The sequence below is a fragment of the Eurosta solidaginis genome, chromosome 4 (genome assembly GCF_040869045.1).
Source record: "Eurosta solidaginis isolate ZX-2024a chromosome 4, ASM4086904v1, whole genome shotgun sequence".
Lineage (NCBI taxonomy): Eukaryota > Metazoa > Arthropoda > Insecta > Diptera > Tephritidae > Eurosta > Eurosta solidaginis.
The window spans coordinates 45,607,032-45,623,339 of NC_090322.1; the positions used below are offsets into that span (position 1 = coordinate 45,607,032).

The 16,308-nt window shown below is 42.7% G+C and overlaps 1 pseudogene; it reads right to left on the reverse strand.

Moving 5' to 3' along the window:
• Positions 1-11,975: 11,975 nt before the first annotated feature.
• Positions 11,976-15,627, reverse strand: LOC137248491 (uncharacterized; annotated as a pseudogene).
• Between the last annotated feature and the right edge of the window lie 681 nt (positions 15,628-16,308).

Consider the following 16,308-nt stretch of genomic DNA (forward strand, 5'->3'; position numbering starts at 1 on the left):
TTATTGATTCTCTATTACCTCACCAAACGCCCTGTATTTTGGGTGACTTTAATCTGGCTTCTATTCAATGGGTGAGAGATCCTGATGACGGCTTTTTAACCCCCTTTACATCTAAAAAGGATGTCGAGGACTTACTTTGTGATACATTGTACTCCTTTAACCTATCTCAAATTAACGACATTGGAAATGATTTAAACAGAGTGTTAGATCTAATTTTTATAAACAATGATATATCCTGTGATATTTATAAGTGTGATATGCCACTCACCTGTGAATCGGTTCATCACAAAGCAATCTCTATCCAGTTCTCTTTCTATAAATACGATAATAACTCCATTGAACCCGAGTACTACTTCAATTTTTATAAGGCGAATTTTACGGCTCTGAATGCGTTTTTCGACTCCATTGATTGGAATTTAATCTTTGAGCAATTAGACTTATCAAATATGTATATAAAGTTCAAGAGCGGAGTAGAAGAAAGCCTTAACTTATACGTCCCAGCCCACAGAAAAAAGAGATCTTTCAATCTCCCATGGTACACAAAAGAACTTTTGAGTTTAAAAAACCAACGAAACAAAGCGCATAAAAAATTTAAGAAAACTGGCTCTGCTGATGACGAAGCAAAATTTGCTGAGTGCAGGAAGAAATTTGGATGCCTATCCAAGTTCCTTCATGATAAATATATTAATTCGCTTGAGACTAACATAAAAGCCAACCCGAAGTCTTTTTGGGTTTTTGTTAACTCAAAACGAAAATATAACGGTATGCCGAAATCAATGGAGTTTGGAGGCAAAGTTGCTTCATCAACTCAGGAAGCATGTGAGCTCTTTGCCGACTTCTTCGGGTCGGTATTTAACAGGTTCCGGACAGTTAGTACGTCATGTGATACAACTGCCATAGCGGAGTCTGTAAATATTGGTCAGTTCACGGTTACAGAGGAAGAAGTCCTGGAGTCCCTTATGAACCTTGATGTATCTAAGGGGGCTGGATACGATCTTCTGCCACCCTTGTTCTTAAAGAATTGTGCGGTTTCACTCTATCCGCCTCTTACTAAAATCTTTAACAAGTCCCTTGAATGTGGTAATTTCCTTGACGAATGGAAAGTGGCATTCTTATCGCCAATTTATAAGTCTGGCCCTCGAAACAAGGTAGACAACTATCGACCCATTGCCAAGCTATCCATCATCCCAAAGCTGCTGGACAAAATTGTAAATGACCAGCTATTTGCAGTTTTTAAAAACTATATTGTTCCTCAACAGCATGGTTTTTATCCAGGGAGATCCATCAGCACAAATCTCACAATATTTGTTAATTTTGTGGTTAATGCGATTGAGGACGGCGAACAAGTGGACACTCTGTACACTGATTTCGTAAAAGCTTTCGATAGTCTCAATCATAATATTTTACTTAATAAACTCGAGAAACTCGGAATCCACTCCAACGCCCTAAGTTGGCTTGAGTCGTATCTCCAAAACAGGAAATTAATAGTAAAGATCGGCAGCAATCTCTCCAAGCCTATAATCGTTACATCAGGAGTACCACAAGGTAGTCATCTGGGCCCTTTACTTTTTTCTTTATTTATAAATGATATCTGCCAATGTTTTAAATTTTGTAGTTGCCTGATGTACGCTGATGATCTAAAACTTTATTTCAGAGTTAAACACATTAGCGACTGCATAGATCTACAGCAAGACATCTTGGAATTGATAAAATGGTGTAATAGTAACGGTCTTTTCTTGAACTTCTCCAAGTGTAACATTATCACATTCACTCGGAGAAACGCATGCATAATGAACAGCTATTACTTTAACGATAGCGACTCATTCAATCGTACAACTACTGTTAAGGATTTAGGAGTATACTTAGACTCGAAGCTTAGATTCGACTTTCATAGGGAGTACATAATCAGTGCTGCCAATTCAAAACTCGGCTTTCTCAAACGTAATTCCAAAGACTTTTTTGATCCGCTAACGCTGAAAAGTCTTTACATTAGCCTTGTAAGATCCACTTTGGAATATGCCTGCATCATTTGGGACTCAGACTTTGTAACACATTCCAGCCGGTTAGAAAGAGTTCAAAGGAGATTCACTAAATTCGCGCTTCGACGAATGTTCACTTTTGAATCGATGCCATCTTATGCACTAAGATGTAGAATTTTAAATATTCAGTGCCTTAATACTCGAAGGAAAATTTGTGGTATTTTCTTTATCAAAGACATTTACGACAACAAAATCGATTCTCCGGAACTACTTTTTCTTCTCCCCTTCTATGCACCTGAAAGGTGTCTAAGGGACAAATACATTTTCTACGTCCAAACGCGTAGAACGAATTTTGGAAATAATGAACCTATTCACAGAATGATCTCCTTATGTAACTCTGTTTGCAATCATGTCGATTTTAGCTCATGTAAAGAACATTTTAAAGCTGATGTTATTGATTACTTTCTTTTCAATTAATATGTTTCAGTATTCCTATTACTATATAAATGTTTTTACATGTAGTTTTATTTAAGTCGTAGCGAATGTTTACAAAAATGTTTTGTTATAATGTCGTTGTATTTATAAATTGTTACCATATATTTTTTCTATCTCGATAATTTTTGTTTAAGTTGTTACATATCTGTGAGGACTATGTCCGGTAGATAATAATAATAATAATAATAATAATAAATATTAATATAGGCGAAGAGCTATCTATGTAATCGCTCAAATTTCAATCAGTTTCATTTAAAACCCTTCTGTAATTTCAGACTCGTATACCCGGGTCAATTCGGAATCAATTTGTGGTAATTTATGATCTTGGGGACTATTTAAGGGTCATATATCCCCCCCCCCCCCCCCATTTTTTCGGTATGGGTTTGAAGAATGCCTCGGGACTCTTCCTGGGTCGATTCGGGATTAACTTGTGATAATTTTGTGATGATCTTATGGACCATTTCACGGCACTTCCAGGGTCATTCGTCCCCCTCATTATACTGCTGCTTTGTCAAACGGCTTTAAAATTTTACCTACACTATTTCTTTCAACTTGCAGTATTAAAAGCTTCTTTGATCACGAAATATATGAGGTTGCAATTATGTTGCACCTTACAAAGCACTGTTGGTGTAATAGTGCATACATGACTGATGCACGGAGGTGTCGGCTTATCTTGGCACTAGTTTCGTTATTATTTCATAGTAGGTCAGTACTATTTCAAGAGAGATTTTGGAATTGGCGAAACTGAAACTTTTCGAAATAGTTTCGGAATTGTTAGAAATAATATCGAAACAAAAATCGTAAATAATGACGAACATGTCTGATATTTTACGGTACCTCAGTATGTAAAACCGAAAAATCCCAAAGGTATTCCCTAATATCCCCGTAGTTATCGGGAAAGACTCGAAAAATAATCACAAAAATAGCGGTGACATATCTCTAAAACAAAAAGCATTGATAGTTCGTTATTGGCAATTAAAACTGCCACTCCCTGCGACATTGGTAGTTTAGTTTCTTATCACTCAAGTTTGTAATCGTAGAAAGTGTCTGCATTTTTGCGATTAATTAAGAGGATTTCAAATTAAACCAATGTGCTACGAACAGAGCGATCCAAAATGGCATTTAAATACTTGGCTCACGTACTTTATTCGGTGCTCAGGCGATGTAATTTTGCGATTACTTTGAAATTGGCTCATTCATGACCGTTTTTCGTGTCTACTGAAAAATTTGGAAATGTGGAGACGTGGCCTTTTAGAGCTGATTTTACCCGAGTAATTCAATACATTTTATACCTTTCATGAAAATGAAATGGTATATTAACTTTGATACGAATCTCAAAATTGTAAGTGCTTAAAGGTAAATAGATTGTTATTAATAGGTCTGGAAGAACTGCGACCTTTGTGCAGATCTTCTGTGCAAGACCTTACAGCCTAATTTTGTATCTGGAGGCTTTTGATGTATTTAAGTACCTCTTCAGGCTTTTTACTCCATATCACATAGGGATTAAGAGTCCCACCACCTAGATTGGATAGTCTCTGCCTAGCTACAGCTACTCATTCGCAGAGAATGTGAACCCGCGTTTCATCATCCAGCTCACAGAAACGGCAAATTTGGGTATCGGGTAGATTTAATTTACTTAGGTGATATCGTAGACCCGTATAGTACCCAGTGAGAGCTCTTAGGTCCTCCCTGCTTAGGATAATGAGTTTTGCTGATACTTTCGTTGACGGAAGTATAAACATTTTGGCCTGCCTTTGCCGTGGGCAGTCAATCCAGTGACATCTGAATTGTTTAGTTTCCTAGTTATAATAATAGTTTCCCTGTTGTGTGCCTTTGTAAGTCCACAAAAGGGCTCTGGACCATAGAATTCTGTTGTAGCACCCTGGCTTGCTAGGTAATCTGCTTGTTCATTACCTTCATGTCCCTAATGTCCGGGAACCCATCCTAACAAAACCTTGTTTTTGGCTCCCAAGACATTAAGGATTTAGAACATTTATTTATTTAAATATTTTCCTAGCACAACAATTTGGTAAATTATTTTACAGTGCTAGTCAGGAATTGTAAATAGTTAAATTTAAAATGAATTAATATGACAATAGAATTAACAACAAGTAATAAATAATACAACAATAATATTAGTAAAGATAAAAATAATACTTATACAAATATGATTGTTAGACAATAGGGGGAAAAGAAAAAAGGAAACAAGATGACGAGATAATACAATTCCATTAGCAAGAATACAAAAATAGTTTCGGCTTACAAATCATTGTAAAAAGTGATTAGCTCATTTTTGAAGTGCCGAGCATTTCCTATATGTCTAAGACTTGCGGGAAGAGCGTTCCAAAGGCGTATGGAAGTAACGAAGAACTGCCGTCCAGAGGTTAGAAAACGGTATGTTATGTGCGTGAGAAGAAGCACAGATCTCGATGAATTGAGAAACGTAAGCCTCCGATATAAATAATCAGGTTCGCTTCCCAAGGCAGTCGGTTCTATGTACCGGAGCGACTCGGGATTTTTCCCGACCAAGGACTGTCATTTCAGTGTGACCCCATGTAATTTGTTTCGTCCCTCCCACAAATTGCCATCCTCCCAGCAGCTCCTTGCAGCAGGACTGCTACATATTCTCTTACTCCGGGAAGGTATCGAACCCAATCCGGGTCCGTCTCCTGACCCCGGTCCTAAGAAATGGTTTTGCTGCATTTGCCAGAAAAGAATCTTTTTAGGACGGTCATACTCTGTTCAGTGTGTCTCGTGCAAGGGATGGTTGCATCGCACAGGTTGTTCTGGGCTTGATCCCAAAACCCAACGTCCACGTAACTTTTATAAATCTTTTGTGGCTCCTTGCTGCTCACGCCCAAGGGCGTCCCGTAGTCTACGCCTAAGCGCCCCCACTACCTTCCAGCAGCCTCGCTGCTCAGCAAGCCACAACAAGTACCCGCTGCTGCTCGCGCCCCACGGCGCCAACAACTCAAACAGCTGATACCACTCATAACTACTACCTTCCTAGTAGAGCTGGTAGCAATGCTGAGCATCAGCCCCTGCCCCCGTCTTCTTCTCCCCCCCCCCCCCCTCTTTTCTGGCAGCAATCATGCAGGTCATGGAAACAGACTCTTAATCCCTACCTCCGTTTGCACCGTCTGCCAGCACAGAATATATAGGTTTGCGACATCCGCTCAATGCAGCTCCTGCCTTGGGTGGTGCCACTTTCCTAGATGTTCTGGTCTCCGCGACGGCAACCCCTCGACGGGTTTCATCGCGCCATGTTGCCAGGTCGCAAACCCTAATCATCCGGGTACCCCAATGCTTGCCCAAGGGCGCCCAGTCCCAAGGCCACAACAGCAATTGCGTCCTGGCCTTCCACAACCTAGGCGTAGTCACCCGTCACTTACCCCTAGAGTGGCGGCGTCACCCCTCATGCACTTCAGAATTCTGCAGTTAAACTGTAATGGACTAACTGGGAAGATTACGGAGATAGTCGATTTCATGAAGCGGCACAACATCCGCATTGCTGCGATTCAAGAGACTAAACTCACAGCAAGATCTGCATTGCAGACCTGCTCTGGGTATAATGTCCACAGGAAAGACCGCGAGAGCGGAAATGGAGGCGGCCTCGCGTTTATTATACACCACTCTGTGCAATATTATATATTTGATCCTGGCATCGACCGCAGGGACGATATCTTAGAACGTCAAGGCCTATCTGTTCGGTCAGGTGATGCAAATCTAGAAATCATCAACATCTACATCCCTCCTGTCACCTGTTGCCCCAGTGGATACCGCCCTAATATCGAGGCCTTACTCACTGGCAACAATCGCATTATCTTAGGCGATTTCAATGCCCATCACGACCTATGGCATTCAAACTTGCGGGCGGACAGTAGGGGTGAGATGTTGGCGGATCAAATAGAAGAAACGACGTTCTGCACAATAAACGGAGACGCCCCCAGACGTATGGTAAGAAGCTGTCATAGCTCGCCAGATATCTCAATCGTGAGCGCAGAACTCGTAAACTGCGTCAACTGGCAGCCGATGGTAACATTGGCATCCGACCACCTGCCCATACTTATTTCGTTCGAGCGTACCGCCGACTTCATCGTCACCGAAAAACGCACTTTCATAAACTTCGAAAAAGGAAAGTGGGAAGAATATAAATCTGCAACAGACAGCAGCTTTGCTGCCCTCCCTATCCCGACTGATGCCCGCCAAGGGGAGCGTGCCTTCCGTAAGGTCATTGAATCCGCCTCGGCACATTTCATTCCCGCCGGGAGAATTCCCGAAATCCGGCCCCACTTCCCGGCGGAGGCCGCGAGCTTAGCGAGGGAACGCGACCTTATAAGACAGCTTGATCCAGGCGACCCCCAAATAAGGGATATAAACCAACGCATCAGATTGCTTGTGGACGAACACAAGCGGGCGAAATGGGAAGAGCACCTAAGAGGTTGTAACCTCTCTACCGGTGTAGGTAAACTTTGGTCCACCGTAAAGTCCCTATCGAATCCGACTAAGCACAAAGACAAAGTTTCCATCGCCTTTGGCGATAAGGTGCTGTCGGATGCGAAAAAATGCGCGAGCGCTTTCTGCCGACAATATATAATGCATCCTACGGTTGACAAAGATAGACGGAGAGCCAATAGACACGCACATAAACACAAATTCAGCGCGTCACCAGTCGCCATCACCGCTAGAGAGGTTGAGGACGCCATTGGTCGCGCTAAACCATCCAAAGCAGTGGGCCCAGACGGCATAGCCATGCCGATGCTTAAAAACCTAGGGAAAGAGGGTTTCAAATATTTAGCGCATGTCTTCAACCTGTCTCTTTCCACCTTTGTCATACCCGAGAAATGGAAAATGGCCAAGGTGGTCCCGCTACTAAAGCCTGGGAAACCAGCTAACATAGGTGAGTCATATCGTCCGATATCTCTCCTATCGCCAGTGGCAAAGACGCTTGAAGCCATTTTGCTCCCTTATTTCCAAGCACATTTGCAGCTAGCCCCTCATCAGCATGGCTTCAGAAAACTCCATAGCACTACCTCCGCGCTAAATGTCATTAGCACCCAGATGAATTGTGGTTTGAATCAATACCCCCACCATAGAACAGTACTCGTAGCGCTAGACCTATCAAAAGCCTTTGATACGGTCAACCATGGCTCGTTACTGCAAGACCTGGAAGGGTCTACCCTTCCCCCATATCTTAAAAGGTGGACCGCAAATTATCTGGGTGGTCGGCAGGCATCGGTGCAATTCAGAAACGAAACATCAAAACCAAGGAGAATTAAACAGGGGGTGCCACAGGGTGGTGTCCTATCCCCACTTTTGTTTAATTTCTACATATCTAAGTTACCTTCACCACCGGAAGGAGTCACAATCGTTTCCTACGCCGATGACTGCACAATAATGGCCACAGGCCCAGGTCCAGAGATCGATGAGCTATGCAATAAAATGAACGGCTATCTCCATGATCTCTCCAGTTTTTTCGCCTCGCGAAACCTGGCATTGTCACCGACTAAATCTTCCGCGACCTTATTTACAACATGGACGCCCCAAATGTCGACCATATTGAACATCCACGTCGATGGCACTACGCTACCGACTGTCCTACACCCCAAAATCTTGGGTGTGACGTTTGATCAGGATCTACATTTTGGTGCGCATGCAACCGCAATTGTTCCGAGAATTCAGAGCCGTAATAAAATCCTCAAATCCCTTGCTGGCAGTACCTGGGGAAAAGATAAAGAAACGCTCATGACCACATACAAAGCAATTAGCCAGCCGATTACGTGCTACGCGTCACCCATATGGTCGCCAAGCCTAAAAACTACCCACTGGAAGAAACTACAGGTCTGCCAAAATACTGCTCTCAGAATCGCCACGGGCTGTCTTCTTATGTCCCCAGAACACCATCTGCATAATGAGGCGAGAATACTCCCCATCAGGGAGAGAAATGAGATGCTGACCAAACAGTTTCTGTTGAATACCCAGAAACCTGGGCATCCCAACAGACATCTGATTGACGAACCAGCACCGCCTAGGGGCCTAAGGAGTCATCTCCGTAAGCATTTTGAGGAAATACGGCACCTGAGAACCCAGCCGTTTGAAGCGAAAAAACACAAGCAGGTCCTTGGTGAACTCCATAGACAGGCGTCGGACCTTTATGTCGGGAATTGCCCGGTGAATCCAGTACTTGAAGAAAAATATCCAGAACTCGCGGAAGAGGAACGCATACTCCCCAGGCAAACGCGTGTCACTCTTGATCAACTTCGTTCTGGATACTGTAACAGGTTAAACTCTTACCTATCCAAAATCAACCCCGACAGACAAAATGTATGCCCCGCTTGCAATGTGTCCCCACATGACACCAACCATCTCTTTAATTGTAATGTGGAACCAATGCCTCTAACACCCCTTTCCTTATGGTCCACCCCTGTTGAAACGGCAAGTTTCCTTGGACTCCCGTTAGAGGATATTGATGACAATTTGTGATCGGTCGCGGCTATTAGGTGGGGCGAGCATTACTACAACAACAACAACAACAAATAATCAGGTTCCTTTTTATATATAATTTTGTGAAGGATAGTCAGTGTTTTAACTTTTAAAAGATTGTGAAAAGAAATATATAGCAACCTTTCAGCGTGATGTGAAACGTGATCAAGTCTTTTCAACCCAAATACATATCTAGCAATGTTATTGTAAGCAACATTCAGTTTATTCATACAAACATAGTCACAATTTGAGTAAATCTCACATCCATAAAGGAGTGTAGGTATTAGGTAAGTTTTCGGTAGAAGTAGTGTAATATGTAGGGGAGTGAAGTATTGAGTTAGCCACAGTGTAAGAAGCATTCCATACACTTTTCCTAACGTGATTTCAGTGCATTCATCCACTAGCTTAGATGTAACTGTGTAGGATTGCAAGGCACGCAGGGCCGTTTGGCTGTCCGACATAATGTAGATGCTCTTCGATGTTGAGCCTCTCCGCAGACATTCTCTACCACAAACTTCTATTGCATGAATTTCTGCCTGAAGTATGGTGGGGTAGCATCCCATTAGTATCGATTTCTTGAAGTTCGGCCCATAGATGCCAGCTCCCGTTCTTCCGTCATCGAATTTCGATCCATCCGTGAACCAGACCTCTGAGTCAGGGTCGTTATAAGGGATTCCGTATTTCCCCTGCTTCAACTCAGAAATATTTAGAAGTCTTAGTGCGCCTAGTGTGGCCTCTTCCTCTATCAGAATAGGGAAGGGAGGTATTCCCACTAAAGCCCTAAGTGCATCAACAGGGGCGGTTCTCATCGCACCCGATATGCCAACGCAAACTAGTCGATGCAGTTTACTTAGTTTAGCTGTTGCCGTTCTTTGCGTTGCCGTCATCCACCAAACTAAGGAAGCATAGGTGACTATTGGCCTTACAACAGTATTAAATGTCCAATATACCATTTTTGGACATATCCCTCATGTTTTTCCGTAGAGACGAGTACAGGCGAAGAAAGCTCTTGTTTTAATAGGTAAATAGGTAGACCCACCAATAAGCATACCGCTATGATCAGGATGAAGAGCTGAGTTGATTTAGCCATGCTTGTTATTGTTGTTGTAGCAATGTTTCGCCCCACCTAATAGCTGCGACCGATCACAAATTGTCATCAATATCCTCTAACGGGAGTTCAAGGAAACTTGCTGTTTCGACAGGGGTGGACCATAATGAAAGGGGTGTTAGAGGCGTTGGTTCCACATTACAATTAAAGAGATGGTTGGTGTCATGTGGGGACACATTGCAAGCGGGGCATACATTTTGTATGTCGGGGTTGATTCTGAATATGTAAGAGTTTAACCTGTTACAGTATCAAGAACGAAGTTGAGCCAGAGTGACTCGCGTTTCCCTGGGGAGTATGCGTTCCTCTTCCGCAAGTTTTGGGTACTGTTTCCTGAGTACTGGATTCACCGGGCAATTCCCGGACGTTTGTGGAGTTCACCAAGGACCTGCTTGTGTTTTTTTGCTTCATACGGCTGAGTTCTCAAAATGCTTACGGAGATGACTCCTTAAGTCCATAGGTGGTGCTGACTCATCAATCAGATGTCTGTTGGGATGCCCAGGTTTCTGGGTATTCAACAGGAACTGTTTGGTTAGCATCTCATTTCTCTCCCTGATGGGGAGTATTCTCGCCTCATTATGTAGATGGTGTTCTGGGGACATAAGAAGACAGCCCGTGGCGGTTCTGAGCGAAGTATTTTGGCAGGCCTGTAGCTTCTTCCAGTGGCTAGTTTTTAGGTTTGGCGACCATATAGGGGACGCGTAGCACGCAAAAGGCTGGCGAATTGCTTTGTATGTGGTAATGAGCGTTTCTTTTTCTTTTCCACAGGTACTGCCAGCAAGGGATTTGAGGATTTTATTACGGCTCTGGATTTTCGGAACAATTACGGCTGCGTGCTCACCAAAATGTAGATCCTGATCAAACGTCACACCCAAGATTTTGGGGTGTAGGACAGTCGGTAGCGTAGTGCCATCGACGTGGATGTTCAAAATGGTCGACATTTGGGACGTCCAAGTTGTAAATAAGGTCACGGATGATTTAGTCGGTGATAATGCCAGTTTTCGCGAGGCGAAAAAACTGGACAGAACAGGGAGGTAGCCGTTTATTCTGTTGCAAAGCTCATCGATCTGTGTGTCATATATGTAGATCGGTGGTATATTTAGCCATTCTCGTCTGTCCGTGTGTCTGTTTGTATCCAAACCAGCCCCTCAATTTTTGAGATATTTTGATAAAAATTGGTGTGTGGGTAATTTAGGTGTCCGATTAGACATTTATCGGAACCGACCGGATCGGACCACTATAGCATATATTCCCCATACAACCGATCTTTCGAAAAGAGGATTTTTGTAATATCTTCGTCAATTTATCAGATTGAAACTTCAAACTTCACCATATGCTTTCGTATATTGCACATATTGTTGTCTGAAAAAATGGATGAAATCGGTCGTATATATAGCATATATCCCCCACAACCGATTGTTCGCATAAGCTTTTCGTAATTACAGCTAGAGGCGTCAAATTTTACCGAATGCTTACGTATAGAGCATTCATAGAGATCGGTGGTATATATGTGTAGTACATATCCCATATAAGCGATTATTCAGATAAGAGACTTTTCGTACTTTCTTCACCATTTTAACAGCTAGAAGCTTCAAATTTCACCAAATACTTACGTATATAGCATATATTGGTGTCTGAAATGAAAATCATAAAGATCGGTGGTATATATATTATATACTCCATATGTATGAAGTCTTCGGCGCACATACTCGTCTTTATTTGTACTTACCATAGATAGCATAGTAGCATACTATGTATTACTGATGATTTTACCCGGCATTAGCTGAACTACCTGGGTTTCCGGGAATCATCAGCTCTACTTCCAATTAAAAGCGATTAAATTGATATTCATATATTTTTTAATGTTTTTCGCTAATATTTTATCAATTATCTCAATACATTTTTGATTTATTTTATGCACAATTTTTCACGTTGAAATTTTCAAATTTCTTCACCATTGCCGCTAATGAAGTTGAACGATTCAATTTTGTTTGATGTACTTGATTACGTGTGCTGCGTATTTTCTTGTCAGCTGCACACATCAAGCGATCCTTAATATAACGATCCGTTTCAAAATCGGGCTCTTGTGCACAATCTCGTCGGGATTTTTTTAGATGCTGAATCGAGTGCCTTTATGATGGGACTGAGCAGTGCATGGGCCAATTTACGACAAACTTCGTATTTCATTGCTTCGGGTGTTGTATAATGAATTGCATTTTGATTGGTTGGTTGTACTCCAATGACCAATAAAATATTACAAAATATACCCCGTTGCATTCGTGAATATGGTTCAACCAGTTGTGGTGGAATTTGCATTTTAGTTGCCAATTTCGCTATGAAGTTGGCAAATTTCTTAATTAAAACGTTAAGATATTGGGTGCGACATTGACGTTCCAGTTTAGTGAGCATCTCATAGTAAAGTTCCTGCTTACGTTTATAAAGATCTTCACGCTTACGTTCTTTACTTTTTTTATTCTTTATAATTTGCTCAAATTGTCTGAAAAGCAAACAAAAAGAAGTTCATACAAGATTTTAAACTATTGGTGGAGTAGGGAGCGCAACAAGTAGAGTATGTGATCGCTACCGCCAGTTCAAAATGGAAGTGAGACGCATTTAAAAAAAATGTAAGGAGCGACAACCTCCAAAGAGATGTCAAGCTTCTCTCCCAATTTGCGTCGTTAAGTTTTTCCTATAAATTGGCCGGACGGGACCTACTTGCTTAATGCCGACTCCGAACGGCATCTGCAAGGCAGATGAGTTTTCACTGAGAAGTTTTTCATGACAGAAATACACTCCGATTGCTTGCCAAACCTGCCGAGGGTCTATCCCGCTTAGAACAATTTGCTTCTAATTGAAAAAACTTGTTCCTAAAACTTTGGACGTGAACCCAGGATCTTCGGTGTGTTAGGCGGAGCGTGCTACCATCACACCACGGCGGTCGCCAGGAAGAAAAAAACAGAGTAAGGAAGGCGTAAGTGCGAGGAGCTTGAGCTGCTAGCCACCAGGAATAACACCCGCAAATTTGATCAAAAAACAAGAACGAGAACGGTGACCTTGTAACTGATGTCCAGAGAGCATTTAAATTATGGAGGGAGCACTTCACTGCGGTAGTAATGTACCGCACAAGGATAATGTACCCGGTCCCGCAATCGATGATGATGGAATTAATGTCCCCCACTCGATTATGACGAGAATAGCAATAACCAAATTAAAAAACAATGTCGCGGGCGCTGATGGATTGCCTGCGGAGCTATTCAAATACGGCAGCCAGGAATTGGTAAGAGGCTTCTATGCAAATTATGGTCGAACAATTGCATGTCCGACGATTAGAGTCTAAGTTTTCCCGTCCACAGTACTGCGCCAACTATCGCGGAATCAGCCTTCTGTCAAGTGTATTGTATGAAAGATTGAATCCCAACGTGAGTCGACTGATTGGACCTTATCAATGCGGCTTCAGACCTGGTAAATCTTCCATCGACCAGATTTTCACAATGCTCGAAGTCTTGGAAAAAATACGCGAAAAAAAATTTACAAATCACGCCTTCTTCGATTATAAAGCCGCCTTCGACAGGACGTAAAAGAGCTGCCTATATGGCGCTAAGAATTGGGTTTCCCCGCAAAACTTATACGCCAGTGTATAATGACGTTGAGCAACACAATCAGTTGTCAAAATTGGGGAGGACCTCTCCTAGCCGTTTAAAACTTAGCGAGGTTTCAGACAGGGTCATCCCCCGTCCTGCGATTTGATGCTGGAGAAAATTATCTGCAGGACTTAACCGCTCTGGAACAATATTCTATAAACCGTGCAAATTACCGGAAATGATGGGTTTGAAGGTCAATGAGGACAAAACGAAGTACCTGTTGTCATCGAGTAAACATCAGCGCATTTGCGACTTGACAACCATGCCACTGTTGGTAGCCATAATATCGTAATAGCAAGACTTCATTTATTTGGGAACAAGCATTAAAGAAACCATCATCTCTGAAATGCTGCGAAGTCACTCTTGCCACTGAAAGCTACTTTGACCTAGGTATGCAATTATGCTCTAAAAGTATTTATCGTACCCGTCCTGCTATATGATGCAGAAGCATGGACCATCACAACATCAGATGAAGCGGCTCTGGGAGTTTTCGAGAGAAAAGTTCTTCGAAAGATTTACTGATCTGTACGCGTTGGCGACGGCGAGTACGGAAGAAGATTTAATGATAAGCTTTACAAGCTTTACACACACATCAACATAGTCAAGCGAATTAAAACGGTGGGCTATGCTGACAAGGTCATGTTAAGCTAATGAAATATGATGCTCCGACTAAGAAATTAGTTTTATCGGAACCCGCCTACGAAAGCAGAGGAAGACGGCGGCCCCCACTCCGCTGGAAGGACCAGGTGGAAAACGATTTAAATTCCCTTGGTGTGACCAATTAACCCATCGAAGAAACGACAGGTGCGCCTTGTGGGGCGGCCATAACCGTTTAAACGGTTAAGCGCCAATTAAGTTAGTATTATTTGAACATGTTTTTCGGAATTTCGGTACTATTTTCAGTTTTTGATCAAGCTAGTCTAGACAACTATAACAGTCGATGGATATAAATTCAAGACTGTGAAGGAATTCGTCTATATGGGAACCAGCATTAACAGCGAAAGCAAGGTTAGGTTGAACTGGCCAGTCAATAAAGACCTCTTTGTTTAACGACCAATCGGAAGAATCCCAATCAGGTACTGGGACTTGCAATAGAATAGCTCCGTCCTCTTTGCAAATACTATACATTTTCTATGACATAGCTTAATTGCTGCTTCAAGATCTGGCAGTTCTGCCGCCCCTAATAGCAGGAGCCTTGACCTGGCGAGCATAAGACGCGAACACAGATCGTGCTCAACCGTTTGTCCTGCACATGCCCGCACATCCTACATCTGCTGTTACTGGCGAGGCCTAACTTATAAGCATGTTACGCCAGAAGGCAGTATCCAGTTAGTATGCCCAACGTGAGCCTTAAATCTTCTCTCTCCAGAGATATGTGACACTTTGTGAAATATCGTAGGATTTGCACATGAGCTTAAACATTTTGCAGCCCCGCGCTTCTGGCCACGCCTTTCCTGCTTGATGGGTCATATGCGACACCTGTCTCCTTTTGATTTCTCCCACACGAATTGGGACGTCTACCGTCCATTCAGCAAGTGCTGCACCCTCTGCCAACCCATCGGCCTTTTCGTTACCTCCTCTACCTCTTTATGACCGGGAACTTAATATAGGTCCGGTATGGGCGAGGTATTTCCAATGCTTCTTTGAATCTCAGGATACTTCTTGATGAAATACTGTGTGAGATTATTGCCTTAATCGCCGCCTGACTATCAATATACAGATTGACGCAGCTGTAGCCTAAGCACGATTCATCCAGACTTTCTGCTGCTTTCTTCACGGCTATAATTTTCGCCTGAAAAACGCTGCAGTAATCTGGTAGCCAGTGAGATCTACTTATTGCTGGATCGATACAGTAAACAGCGGACCCAACCCTTTCCTTTAATTTGACACCTTCTGTATACTCGTGTATGGTAGTTTCAGCCATTTCTGGACCCTGGCACTAACCCTCCGGCTCAATTATGACCCCAAGATTTCTTCCGAAGCTCAACCACGGGCTCATATATTTCGTTTGCTCATACAGCCTGTACTGAAGCTGCCCGAAGCCTAAAAGCTTGTCGCTGTCTCTAACGCGATATTTTTGGTCATTAGGTCTACAGGCGGGATGTGTAGAATGGCCTGCAATGCTGCTGTCATACCCCTCCAGCATACCCCTCCAGTTTTTTTGCATGCGTACTTTTCTGTGTTGCTGTCCACAAAAGAAAGACCTCATTGTAAAGTATGGGTTTGACAATTGCCGTAAATACCCAATGAGAGAGTTTGGGTTGTAGGCACCACGGGCACCCTATTCATACTTCCCGCCAACTTCCCTTGCTTTTCCTTCTCTATTTCCCGTTTTTCTTATCTCTTTTCCATTTTCCTTTCTTAATGTGGGGATGTGTCGGGTTTGACTTTTTTAAGCAAATTGCATTACTAAAGTAGAAAATAAAAAGTGGCAAAAAGGACCAAATATTTCACTCTCCGTACTACTGACTTCGACTGTTGTTGTTATAGCGATAAGGACACTCCCCGAAGGCCTTTGTTGTTGTATTAACAGCGCTTCGCCCCATTCAATGGGCACGACCACTCACAATATTGTCAACAAAGTCCTCTAACGAGAGTCCAAAGA